The 9018-nt window shown below is 48.2% G+C and overlaps 1 protein-coding gene across 1 annotated transcript in view; it reads left to right on the top strand.

The window, feature by feature from the left end:
- The first annotated feature begins 566 nt into the window (after positions 1 to 566).
- The window catches only part of Mylk (myosin light chain kinase), a 251216-nt gene continuing 242764 nt past the window's right edge, over positions 567 to 9018 (top strand). The window contains exon 1 of the mRNA XM_004873623.4: positions 567 to 754. The gene's annotated coding sequence lies outside the window, so the exon portion shown is untranslated. The remainder of the gene's footprint in view (positions 755 to 9018) is intronic.

Below are 9018 nucleotides of genomic sequence, written 5' to 3'. Positions count from 1 at the left end.
ACATTAAATAACTTGTCCAAAGTTTTACAGCTACTGTATGATGTAAGGGGTAGGAGTCTTCAATCTAGAACTCTCACTTTAAAGATCTGTGTTATCCTGCTTATATATTTCCTCATTTATTGAACAAAACTGCATGTAACATTTCTAACTTTGAAAGCGAGTCTCTCACGATCTTTTGTTCAAAACACTGTAACTATACGTTTGGGGAAGACTTACTCGGCCCATTATTATTTTTGATAGGTGTTATCAAAGAGAAAAGGAGTTACTGGTATGGTTTCCACTGCACTTTTCCTAGTGTGTGATCTCGCGTCCGTCCCGTACTGAATCGAAGTTCAGGGGAGATGCAAACCTAATGTCTCAAACTCACACGGCCGGGGCGCGGGTGAGAACCCAGCCGTGCCGGGGCGGACGCGCTCCCGGCGCGGGCTGCGTTGTTGCGCTGGGATCCTCGGCTCACACACGCCGGCCCAGCGCGGAGGGCGTGGCAGGAGGGAGTGGGGCCACTCCCGGAGGGCCATGCAAATGACATGCAAATCAGCGCGTGCGGCTTGCAACCTTAGCTAGAGCCCGGAGCTGGGAAGCGGCCTCGCTCTTCCTCGCTCGCACTCCCGCTTCGGCTCCCGGTGCTCGGCTGCTCGCTCGCACGACTCGGGGCCGCCCTGCCTGCCTCCACCCGCCGCCCGCTCCGCAGTCCGAGTCCCGCGAGCGCCGAACCCACGCCGCTGCCCGACTAGCAGTCCGCTGCCGCCGCGCGGTGAGTGAGCGCGCCCCACGCTTTGTCCTCCCGCGGCCCCTGCTAGTCCCCGGAGGGCGGGGTGCGAGGTCCCCCGTGGGAGGCTAGCCTGGAGTGCGGGGAGCCTGATTTTTCTCTGGGGGAGGCGAGGAGCTTGAGGACAGCGACGCGGTCACCTCTGTGGAACCATCTGAAGGGGGTGCCTTTGGTTTGGGGGATGCGGTCACCCCAAGGAGGAGGCGCGGGCTCTGCGCCCAACCTTCCGCCCCCTGCAGGAGGACTCGGGGTGCCATGCGAAGGTCCGCGCCGCCTGGCGTGCCCGGGGAGGTGCGGCCCGGTGCGGGGACCGGGGGACACTTTGGAGGCCGCGGTACTCCTCACCCAAGCGCTGGCGGGCTCTGGCTCCTTCGCTTTAGCTGAGGTGCCGTTGTCATTGTCGAGGACCTTTTTCGCAGAGCACTGTGTTTGCAATGTTCTGGGCGAAAATTTCAGGGAGCCGTGAGCCGTCCTTGGTTGAGATAGAGCCCTCCCCTTGAGTTTAGGGATCAAAACGCTTCAAGACCCAAAGGTCTGAGTTTCTAGGAGTGGTGTTGCAGATTCGAAGGTGTGCTGTTGGGGAGAGGGTTTCCAGGCGTTTTTTCAAAGTTGGGGTATGGTGGGCAGGGGTCGGGTACTTTTTGTATCACACAGCTCTGAGGAAGAAAGACCCAGCGCCATTTGGGATCTATGGGAGTAAAAGTAGCTATCGTGATTCAGGGGCCAGGGTGGGGTGGGGTACCCCTGGACTGTGAATACATACCCAGGCTCAGGGCTCACGGCACTGGTTTTTGCCATCCCTCTCCCCACTGCCCTTTCCAGTTGTAGAACTCCTACCTTCCAAGTGGGGCTACGTTCTTCCCTGGACTGCTGTAATCCTTCTTGTTGTAATGCACAGTTTGTCCCTAAATTATTTCTAAATGGAGTGTTGAGTAGACACTTAGGGAGACCTGCCCGCATGCACACTTCACAGCATCAAGTGTCCACAGTGGAAGTCTCCGGGGGAAAGTGGATGCTTCTGGTAATTTTACTGGGATACTAAAAGGCACTTCGGGTTCCAACAGAATCATTTTTGTTTCTCTTGCTTTTGTCTGCTGTGCCATTTCTTTTCTCTTAAATTCTTGACCACCTTCCTCTCTCTCTTCTCTGGTCCTGCCTTAGACTCTCCCTGTCCCTCTAAGTGCAGGGACTGTGGAGGGTGTTTTCCATGCACCACAGTGCTCCAGGCCAGCATGGAATGTCCCCACCCTCCTGTCCCTAAGGTGAGCATGTCCGTTCTCTCCCAACCTCAGGGCAGGCCTAGAATCTGGAGTTGGGACAAGTAGGAGCCTGAGCAAATGGTTCTGAGAGGGGAGTAGTTGGACTCTGGTTGCTGAATTAGGTAGTGGTTACTTTGGGGACATGCACTGGAGCTTTTCACCAGGACAGACTGGTCTGTCCCCTCAGTCACTGGTGGTGTGAAAGGACACTGGTCCTCATACACTACTAGTCACAAGCCAGGAGAACGGTCCCACCGTGGTGAAGAATGTGTCAAAAAGAAAGTGAGGTACAAAAAAAAAAAAGAATGTGTTCAGTTTCTCCTGTGTGGTAGTGGTAACTGGCACCTTGGTGCAGTTTTTCTTTGTGTGAAGTTCGCTGACCCTTTTGGCAGGAGACTGTTCTCCTAGGAGCCAGATCTTAGCAATCAGGTATGGAGCAGACTAGGCTCAGATCTTGTGGGTGAGGTGGGGTAGACCCACCTGCTGCCTGGAACGCAGGGGACAGTTACAGTCATTGCAAGCAGGGGCTCCTGGTTGCCTGGTGGGTGGGGAGCAGTCAGTTATCCTAGGCCGATTCCCTCCAATGCCTAGAAGGGGGGACAGTGAGGGCTAAAGAAAATAGAGACTTGGAGAATTTTAAAGTATATGGGGGACCGGGAGGTCAGTGCCTCAGAATAGGCAAAGATAAAGACTGAGCTAGCCAGTATTTATTGGGTACACACAGTAATCGGAGGGAGCATGGGGCCTGTGCCCATGCAAATCTCCTGCTGATGAGGGTGGAAAAGAGCATTCCCACCTCAGTAGGTAGAAGGAGCTGGGCTGATTAGGAACTTGTCCCTCCCCAGGTGAAACCTTTTTCTATTTGTATTGCTACTGGGTTCTCAAGGAACCAGGATGTCTTCAGCTGGTGTTATGTTGCCTTTGAGGGCCACAGCTTCACAGACCATTGAGGCCTCAGCTGTGACCAGAGGCAAAACGGAGTTGTTTCCTAATGCCATAGCTGGCTCTAGGGCAATGCAACATTGGGCCTTAGACAGCTATAGTCATACTTTAATTATGATATGGTTTTTCCCCAGAATTTATGTAGAAATGCTCCCAACAGTCTGGACAAGGAGGCTGGCCTGGTTGGTGCAGAGGAGACAGAGGCCTTGCAGGGCTTATGGTTGGGGAGGTGTCCTGGTCCAAGCTGGGGAGGTCTTCTCCAGCCTTGGAGGTATGGACTGTGAATGCACTGGTGTCAGTAGGGACTGACTCAGTGTCTACGGAAATGACCCCTTAACTTTTTTCCTCAAAATATAAGATGAGCAGCGTGGGCCTCATGTCCCAGCTTTGTGTTTTCTTTTAAATATATTTATTGGTACATTTTAGGTATATAATTCATTTACATTTATCATTGGGTGCTTGTACTTGTTCATGATGTATCTTGGTTCTTATTTTTTCCCCATTACCTGTGCGTCCTTCACCCCCTCCACCCTTCCCTATTTACATAGACTTCATTTCCATCTTTTTCTTTTCTCATAATTTTTCCTTTCCCTTCTTCCCTTTCCTCTTCCCTTCCCGCCACTCCTACACCTTTGGACCTTTTCCTATTTAAAATTATCAGTTTTTCATTTTAATCATTTTCATCTTTATTTACACTATCAGTTTCTCACACTAGAGAAACTATTCGGTATGTACACATGTGTGTCCTATTTATTTCACTTATGAGTATGGCCTCAATATGCATCCATTTAGCTATAAATGACTCTAGTTTCTTATTCTTTATGGCTGAGTAGTACTCTATTTTATTTTTAAAAACCACATCTTTATCCAGTTTCCAGTTGATGGGCACTTGGGCTATTTCCAAGCTTTAGCTATTACAAACTGTGCCGCTATAAACATGGATGCACGTGTATCTCTGTGGTGTGATTCTTTTAATTCTTTTCAGAAGATACCCATCAGGGGAATAGCTGGGTCAAAAGGGACCTCCAGCCCTGGTTCTTTGAGGTATCTCCACACTGATTTCCATAGTGGTCGCACCAGTCTGCACTCCCACCAACAATGGAGAAGGGCTCCTTTCTCTCCACACCCCCACCACCATTTGTTATTGGTTGATTTCTTTCTTTTTTTTTTTTATTTGGTGATTTCTTGATAGCAGCCATGCTTTCTGGGGTGAGGTGGAATCTCAGTGTTGTTTTCTTCTGCATCTCTTGAATGACCAGCGATGTTGAACATTTTTTCATGTATTTATTTGCTGCTTTTACTTCTTTGAGAAATGTCTGTTCATTTTGGATGCCCATTTTTGAATTGGGTCTTTAAATTGGTGCGTCTAATTTTTTTCAATTCTTTATATATTCTCAATAGTAGACCTTTGTCTGAGGTACAGCTGCTAAAAATTTCTTCCCACATTGTAGGTTGTCTCTTAGCTCTGTTGGTAGTTTCTCTTGCAGTGCAGAAGCTTTTTAATACAATGACATCTCAGTTGTTGATTCTTTGTGCTAGCTCCCATGCTACTGAGGATTTGTTCATAAAGTCTTTTCCTATGCCAATGTCTTCAAGAGTTCTACCTAACTTATCTTCCAGCAAGTTTAGTGTTTCTGTCTTAATATTTGATCTTTAATCCACTTCAATCTTAGTTTAGTGCATGGTGATAGGTATGGGTCTAGTTTTAATCTTTGGCAGGTTGAAATCCAGTTTTTGCAACACCATTTATTAAATAGGCTATCTTTCCTCCAATGAGGGTGGTTGGCTCCTTTGTCAAAGATGAGGTGGCTGAGTATGTCTGGAGTTGTTTCTGCATCTTCTAATCTATTCCACTGATCCTCAGGTCTGTTTCTTTGCCAGTACCATGCTGTTTTTATCACAGTACCAGCTTTGTGTTTTCTGGAAATATTCACAAAGACCACTTGCAAGGCCAGCTGCCCCTGCCCAAACTGAAACCAACATACACAGGTTGGGAGATTGTGCACTCTTAAAGGCTTTGTGTCCTGTCCTTTCTACAAATGTGGCGACATTTAGAGAGCAGTAACCCTTCCCAATAGAAGACACTGTCCTGGTTCAGCTTGAGTGTTGAGTCATTCTCCTCTGGCCAACAGTGTGTCTCTGTGGAGGATATGAGGCAGGGCCATTCACATGGAAAGCCTGTATGTATGTGGACGCCTGTTCTGGTAGGTCTTTGGGGGCAGGAGGGTCATGGAATCAAGGGACCATGAGCAGTAATCCAGAGTGCGGACCGAGCAGTGTCACTGCCATGAGCATCGTGCCATTCCTTCTCTCCCCGAGCCGCCTGTTCCACAGGTGTGGAAAGGTGAAGTGCTGGCCAGCAGCCTGTGCAGTAAGCCACACTGCCCACCTGTAGGAGTCATCTACTGCTCTGCGGACCACTTTGCTTTTATCCTTCTTGACTGTTGGCTGCAGACATTTCAGTTAGTTTGAAGCCAGCGGGTAGAGCAAATGCAGCCTCCCAAACACTATGGGTGGCTAGACCTTGGCATTTGTTACCACAGGCCAGCAGGTACATCCCTTCTGCCTTAGCACATGTACTTGGGGTGCCAGGGATGCAGCCCTTGTGAAATTAACTGGGACAACCAGTCAGTTGGGCCTGGGCAGGAGCAGGGCCAATAAGAATCACTCCACGTTTGAAGCTTGGGGACTGGGGGAAGCTGGACTTCCAGATATTCACATGACCGTCTTTTCATTGCCCTCCTGTTCCCTGTCCCTGGGCGAATGTTCACAATGGGCACCCCACTAGGGAGCTCTGGGAATTTTTGTGTAGATCCAGCTTCTTGAATTTCCCAGTGGTATCCCATCCCCCACAGTTGGTACTTCTGTGCCCCCTCCCTCTGTCCACCCCTGTTCCATTCCCTCCCCTTGAGTCTTGAATGTTAAGCCCTCTGGGGACGGAAAGCTCCTTGGGAACAAAAGAACTAGATAAGGAGATTTCCTTTTCCTTTCAGATGTGCTTCTTGATGTTTCTTCCTACCTCTGGGTTTTCAGATCGTTTTTGATTTCTTCGTCCAGGACCTTATAGTTTATTTCTCATAATCTTTCAGGGACCAACCACCAACGATTTCCGGCCTTCATAGATGAGGATGTATTGATCTTTTTTGTTCTCAGAGATTGAGAATTTCTATTACAGTGCAGCTCTTCTTCAGATTGGATTCAGATTCATCCTGTTCACTTGTAAGCTGGGTGTTCTTGGGCATGGTATCGAACCTCTGCCCATTCTCCTCTGACCATGATGCTGACTATAAAAATTAAATGAATATATGAATACAAAAGGGGCATAAAACAAGGGACAGTTTTTTGGGGTTTTTTTTGTACCAGAGATCGAACTCGGGTCTTTGCACTTGCGCAGCAGGCTACGAAACTACTGAGCTAAATCCCTGGCCCTGCAAGGGATAGTTATTGCTGTACATATTTTGTAGTGTCCTGTGTCTATAGAATGACCTGTAAATCAGCCAACAAACATAATTAGGTACCTCCTCTCCAACTAGCTCTGTGGAGAATTATAAAACAAAGTTTGTGTGCCCAAGAGACTTTGAATCTATGTGGGGAAGCAGCTAACAGGCATGAAGTAATTAGAAAACAAGGACAACATATCATTTCCAAATTCTATGCCACAGACTCAAGAGGGTTAACTGATAGCAAGGAATTCAGGGACTGAAGTGATGGGGGAAGGCCACAAAGATGAGGGGAAAGAAGGTTGGGCATTGGCAGGAGAGAAGAGGACGGGGCACTTGGCTTCAGGGTTGAAAGATTCTTGTGCTGGAACCTAGTGCAACAACTTTGACCGTGTGATGCACTCCTGACCATGCATGTCTACTAGTCCTGAGATTTATTTGGGGGGGTGGTTTTCATTTCTCGGCTTGTTCTCCTTGCTGCCCAGAATATTGCTGGAATTGGTTTGTTTTAATTTTATGCTAATCGAACATAACAAGGAGGAATTATATGCCCTGAGGAAAAGCTCAGGTCCATAGAGGCTTTTAGGTTGCTGAAACTTCATCTTCACTTCCTATGCTTCATTTATTGTCATTTTTTTCCCAGTTATAGAACTGCAGGGGATTAGGACTGGAGGAAACAGCCCCACCTGACCTTTGCTTTGGGCCAAAAAGGAAACTCTGGCCTAAGAAGCCAAGTGGCAGAGCCAGAGTCAGCCAGAGTTCTCATCACCATACCTGGCTTGATGGGGGACAGCAATGGGAAGGTGAAAGGCCTGAGAAATGGGCACAAATTGGTTCCATCATCTGCTCCACTGGGCTCTCTAGGGTGCTTGAGGACTGTTCTCTTTAGTCTAAGGGTGCTGTGGAGTAAATGACCCTGCCTTTTCTGGCCTGACTTTGTGGTTGCTCTGTTTGCCTCCAGGACCTTTGGTAACTCACATCTGCCCACACATATTGCATCTACCTTTAAAGTCCGAGCCCTGTGTTACTTACTGTCCTGTGGCTGATGCTGTTTTGTCGGCCAGCCTTGACCCCTTGGAATGTACTATCCTTTGCAGGCATCGTCCAGCAAAGAGGTCCAGGCTTTGGGTGTCCCTGATGTCCCTGATGGGAGTGCTGCTCTCCTTTCCTAGGGCCAGGCTAGATGGAATATTTTCCTAGGCTATGTGAAAGACCAAGAAGAGGCCTGAGGTTTGAGACTGAGCTCCAGCCCTATCCCCTGCTGCGTGACCTCATCTTCCAAGTGTCTACTTGTGCATCTGCAGGTGGAGGGAGGAGCAGCTCTCTACTTACCTGGTAAAGCTGAGGGTAAAGTGACCAGGATTTGGCAGCCCTTATGTGTGACGCAGTTGTAAAGGGTGGTGTCCCACTAGGCCTTGAGCTCCTGGTGGTCACAGCTTCATCTTTGTGTCCTTGTGCAAGGCCTGTGCCTGACACTGCAGTGCTTTGTACCTCTGGGTTACAGACAGGGTAATGGGGTACGTGGAGGCGCTCAAGAAAAGATCTAAGCTGTTTGCTATCTGTTGCTCCAGAAGAAAGTAACTTTTCCACTCAGTGACTTCACTTCCTCAGTGATGTCTTCTCTAGCAATAGCTTTAATCATTCTCCTTTTTCTCTGAGTTTTATACATCTTTTCAGTGAAGTACTGACCCTAATCACAGAACATGCTTAGAACGGGTCTGTTTCTAACTTTCCCCATTATCCAAGTTTAAGTTACCATTTGGTATCTGGTATTTTCCTACTCATGTCAATAGAGTGATTCTTTTGTATTGTTGGTGGTTAGCCTCATGGAAATCGGCATCCTGAGCAGGGTTGGTGGGTTGCTGTGGATCAGGCCTGCTGGAACACAGACCTTCCTTGCAACTTGCCCTTCACTACTGCCAAAAGCTCTGTCCTTCAGTGGCACCTTGTGGTGGGTATGATGCAGTTAGTACAGTCACGTCTGACTTTGCCCACTGTTGTTTCAGTCTGAGGTGTTTTACAGAGTTTCTTGCTATGTTGGTGCAGGGGCTCAGATCCTCCCCTCAGGGCATTTGATTATCCCAGGCAGACACCTTGGCTTTACTTTCACATTGCTGTTCCTCAGGACAGGCCCCCACTTCTTGGAGTATGAACCATGGCCCAGGTACATTGTATACTTTGATTGCTTTTTGTTAATCTTTTTTGTTGTTGTTGTTGGAACGGGGATCAAACTCAGGACCTTACGCTTGCCAAGCAGACCCTGGTCCACTGCTTTTTTGTTAATCTTAAAGCGCAGTCTGACTTCATCACTTCACCTTCAGAAACCTCTTGTGGCTCTCTGTTTCTCACAGGACAACCTTAACCCAAAGTTCAAGAGCCTCCTCAGTCTGACTCCAAGCCTGATATTGACGCAGCCACAACTTACTCCATTCCACAACAACCAGACCGACTGAACTCACCAAATTTACACTTCACTGTCTCTGCTTTGGCTGAGTTCATCTTCTCTGGAAATGTTCTTCACGTATGACTTTGATTGACAAGTCAAGATATCCTGAAATATTTGTTCAGGGAATGAATTGAGTTCCTAATACCTACCAGGCACTCCCTC

Source organism: Heterocephalus glaber, unplaced genomic scaffold, assembly GCF_053883595.1.
Source record: "Heterocephalus glaber isolate CG9 unplaced genomic scaffold, H.glaber_assembly_v1.0 deba00000122, whole genome shotgun sequence".
In the NCBI taxonomy this organism is placed as follows: Eukaryota; Metazoa; Chordata; class Mammalia; order Rodentia; family Bathyergidae; genus Heterocephalus; species Heterocephalus glaber.
Note: the sequence above shows the minus strand (reverse complement) of the source record. Positions and strands in the feature narration are given on the sequence as shown.